This window comes from Cryptomeria japonica, chromosome 3, assembly GCF_030272615.1.
Source record: "Cryptomeria japonica chromosome 3, Sugi_1.0, whole genome shotgun sequence".
In the NCBI taxonomy this organism is placed as follows: Eukaryota; Viridiplantae; Streptophyta; class Pinopsida; order Cupressales; family Cupressaceae; genus Cryptomeria; species Cryptomeria japonica.
The window spans coordinates 312,150,285-312,155,427 of record NC_081407.1 but is presented as its reverse complement, the minus strand read 5'-3'; positions in this window follow the sequence as shown (position 1 = coordinate 312,155,427).

Below are 5,143 nucleotides of genomic sequence, written 5' to 3'. Positions count from 1 at the left end.
GACACACCCCTGGCATTCAAAAGGGTTATAAGGAAGAAAATAGAGGAAACCAAGGTAGAGGCTAAAAAGAAACCGGTCAGGAAAGTTACATTCAAGTTACCAGCACAAAAGCAAGCACCAAAAGTAACACCTTCAACTCCATCTGGTACTACAAAGAAGAAGAAGAAGAATGACATTGATATGACAATTCAATCTGGTAATGTAACCATCATTCCACCAAAAACTTGTGCAGAGTTAGTAGATGAAATAACTAACGATGGCATGTTAAAGAATGTATAGTTTTACTATGATCGTTTAGAGAATGATGATCAAAGAGAGGTAGAGGAAGCAATATTGTTATATTTGGATATTTATAAGAAAGCCTTCATAGAAATTGAAGACCAAATACTGACAAAATTGTATGATATGTTAGATGCTAGGAGACTATCAACAATGCAAGAAGACAAACACATAAAAATTCAAAAGCTGCTATTTGTTTGTGTTTCTATTACTTCAGAAGAAATGGATAGGACACTTGAGGTGGCAGATAGGAAAGTATTTAACAACAAACATAGAATAACTGGTCTTATGCTAGGAAGGGTAAATGAGATAATAAAGGAGACCCACAAGGCATGGGTTAAGTTCTTTGAAGAGAACTGAGGTTTCTTTACTTCACCGGAATCAAAGACAAACACTGCAGACACCCCGGTTGAAAGAAAATGAAAGGGTATTATGGGTACTTCACCCTCAATTTTGAAAAACATTAAGATAGTGGATATTAAGTCTCCGGTAGATACAAATGTACAGACAAATGTTGAGATACTGACAAATATAGAGAGTATAAAAGTTGATAATGTACAAGATACTAATGTTGAGGATAACACTCCTCCGGGTACAAATGTACAGGTTGAGGTTACAGTTCCTACAAAGGAACCGACAATTACAGAGACTGCACCAAGTGGCGAAGCCACCGGTGTAAGTGAGTAAGCTATAAAGGATAAAACATCAGAGGAGAAGAAAGGGGAATCCGATAGGGAACCGGTAGTAGGTCCATCATTGTTGTCAATTGAAACCTCTCAGGTTGTAAAGAAAAACATTATAATCGAGATGAGTCCTACTTAACCCATTATGATGGCTGCACAAAAATTGATGAAAGAGGGATCTATGGATAAAGGGATTATTGATCATTCTATCACTATTTTACACAGACTAGTCCCAGAGTGCAAGATTGACAGGGAAGCGAGCCCATCTAGCAAGCTTAAGATAATTACAGAGCACATTTCAAAGGACTTTCAATCCTTGCAATAGATTTCAAACAAGTAAGCTCTAGAGAGGTTCACATAGGCAAAACGAGCTACATTTGATCAAGTAATTGAATCTGAGAAGAAGAAGACTGGTGAAAAGTTGAAACTAATAGAAAATTCTTTAAAATAGTGTACAAATATTTATCGGGTATGTTGTAACATAGATGTACTTACAGTTAATGTGGATAAGAAGATTAAGGAATTTTAGGAGAAAATTGCAGGTATAGCCAATTCTTTTGATGGATTGAATTCATTGACTACATCCATTGATGGTCAAATTTTGGTTTTGGAAGCCCAAATCTCCATTCTTGAGAAAGAAAAAGACAAAATCATAAGAAGAGCTAGAAGTATTAGAGGCTTGGTGAGTCCTTGGTTGGATTCACTCAGTGTATATAAGAAGGAGTGTATGGATATGGTTGGAAAGCCCACACCGATAGAGTTAAGTGATAAAGAATCATTTGCTCATATACTAAATGGACTTGTATCTATTTCTAGCACTTTCAAATTTGGTTGGGATACTTTTCTTGAGCTATTGGAGAAGGCATATCTAGAAATTTTCAAGTTTGTTAAGCTCTGGTAAGATATTTTTGGGATACTCAATGTACAGTTTTGGATTTTTGGCTTTCTTTTTGAAATTTTGATGACATTGATATCAAAGGGGGAGTGATATAGATGTGAAAAAATAAAAAAAAGGGATTTGTATGCATTAGGGGGAGAATATAGATGAAAACTATGGAAGTATTAAGTATTTTGTATTGAAGAATATTCAGCTCAAGGGGAGTAGGCAAGATGAAATCAACAGATGAAACCTTGACCATTTTTCACATGAGAGTTGTCATTAATGCCAAAGGGGGAGATTGTTGGCAATTGATACTCAATTGGTTGGTTTCACTATGTTATCATTGATGGCAACATGGTATCTTGTTTCGGCTTCATGTTTTGGTTCAGTTGTGTACCGGTAGGCACTTCACAGACACTACATTGACACCGACACTGGAATGATAGAAGGTTCTCTTTGGTTACCGACAATGCAGGCTGACAAGGTTTAGAATAAGGTTATTAGTATTGGAGGCCGATATCTCTTGGATCCGACATTGGCAATTGTTTTCGACATTCATGTATTTATGTTATCTAGCCGACATGTATATTGATATTGTAATTATCTTTGTAAGCCAACATAGGGCATGATAAGTTGTATAGGGTATATAGGTCAGTTGGATTAGATCATTTTGTGAGGTGTGAGATTATGGAATATGTGGATGTGATATAATAAGAAATATATCTGAGAGATCATGTATGTGAGGATATTTATGTAAGGGCTATTCTAGTAAAGGATTTAGGGTTTCAGACCGGAACAAATAGAGCTTAACTGGAACTATATTCTGACATAGGAGATGCTATCTTTTGCAGTTCAACACTTCTCTAGATTGTAGTCTGGAATTATATGTAGTTAGTTAGGCTCCTTTTGTGATTGAGCGGTGTGCTCTAGGCTATAAGCCTTCTTGCAAGTGCAGACCCCTATATTTTGTAATATCTCTTCATATGGCTAGTGGATTGATATTGTGGGTCACAAATCCCACTGTGGTTTTTCCCCTTTGAGGTTTTCCACATAAAATTTTGTGTGTTATGGTTCTCATTTTTGTGATTGGCTTATTGGTTGCTTTACTTCTTTCAATTATGTATGTATCGGTATACCGGTTGGTGTATGCATGTTTTAATAAGGTTAAAATTGATCATTCTGGTATAACACTGATTCACCCCCCTCTCAGTGTTATTGGATTCCAACACCCCCTTATTCTCCTAAAGCCTATCTTAATCATCAAAATATTTGTAGAGAAAATGATATTATGCATTTAATTCATGATCTCTCTCCCCACATAACATTAAGTAAAGATGAGGCCTTAGATGATAAGGGTCTTCCTTCCCAACCTACCAAAAATAATATGCATGATGATAGAAAGGAAAATCTCCCTACACAAGATATTCCTTCCTCAAATTTGTAGACTTTTCCCTTTTCTCCTTCTAAATACACTTACTCTACAAATTTTAAAGAAATTCATTATAATGTTCCTCCTCCTTCTCAATTAAGGAATTCTTATAGGAGTGGTTGTAATATACTATCAAAACATGGTTTTAGAGGACAAGGACTTGGAAAATTTTAATAATGAATTAGAGTCCCTATAAACCCTCCTACATGTAAACTAGTACCAAGGAATAGGGCATTATCATGATTCACCTATGGATGATCTCCTTAGAATTCAAAACTTTAATGATTATCTTGCAAGACATAAAACTTATCGTTCATCTAAGGGTGCTTCTTCTTCAAACGCTCCTTTTTATTCATATCATCAAACTCATGACCATCATGCTAATGATTATACGGATTTTCCAAAAAGTATGCAATAACTAGTTGATAATGAGACTATTAAAATCGTGTAGATGAGAATCCATCTTCTTCTAATAACCCTTGTTCTAAATCACAAGAGACAAGACCTACTCCCACTAATGACCAAGAGAAATTAGCCACTAGAATCTTTTGGAGATTTAAGTGTAGATGTATAAATTTGACCACTTTCTTAAATAAATATTTTATATTTATTTTAACCCCATTCCTCCTATTAATTAAATTCTATTTAATTAATTTCTTCATTTTCATCTATTTGATTAAATGAATTACTCAATTTATTTAATTAAATTCACCTAAACCTTTTCTAGCCTTTAATTAAATAAATCATTTTATTTAATTAATTCCCCTTTCTCCCTTTTTAATTAAATTGATCCTTGCAAATAATTAAATCTATTTTATTTATTAAAATCTCCCACTTGTATTTATGCAACTTGCATCTATTTTGGTTGAAATAAAGTAATTTTATTTTAATTAAAATCTTTTTCCCCCATCCACTTGCATTTTCCTACATCTCCCACTTGCCTCCTAAACCCCTTCTAAATTCTTCTAATCACTTACAATTTAGCCTAATTCATCTCCTAATTATTGTCACATTCCCAAGTAAAGGGAAGTCACTTCTCAAAGCCTCCAAAGTCTTTAAAATACATTAAAGGCTTTATGTCCTCAACAAGTTAACCCTCAAAATCTTCCTAACCATTAATGGTTAACTCAACCTTCTTGCATGGTTAGAGACTTTCTCTCTAACTTAACCCTTAGCTAACCCAAGGGTCTCATCAAGCATTCATGGCTTTAACCTTGGTTATCCTAAATTAACCCTTGCACAAGAGTTTACCCCTTGGGTAAAAGCTTTATCCATTGGATAACCCTAATCTAACCTTAACCCTTACCTCCTAGGGTAACCTTCATGTCTTCTCAGGCATTTAATGCCTCTTACATCTCCTCTCAAGCAACCCTTTGTTGACAATTGTCACCATTTCATTGGTGAGAATTGTAAACATGGATTGATTAACTTTCAATCCTAGCCCTTGTTAAAATTATTCAATCTTAACCCTCCATTGCCCTATTTTCCCTATAAATAGAGCTCTCATTCTTCATTTTCATATCAACAATGTTTCATGCATCTACATTATAGTCTAATTTACTAAGCATTTTAGCCTCTCTTTGATATAATATCATCATAGCATTTAGGAGTATTTTTCATATTATAGAATATCCATGCTAGGATAATTTTCTAATATTTTATCATATCATCATCTTCATACTATCTTAATCATCATAGCTTTAACATCATACATATCTTAGAATGAATTCATGCATATAAATCAAACATCACTCGTTCTTGGAGTTGTCATTCCTTAGTCATTTTGCTCAATGATCTGAGAGAAAAACATCGACTTTAGGGATCTTGTGAGATAGAGAACAATGTGACACCCCTTGGAAAGTTGAAATAATT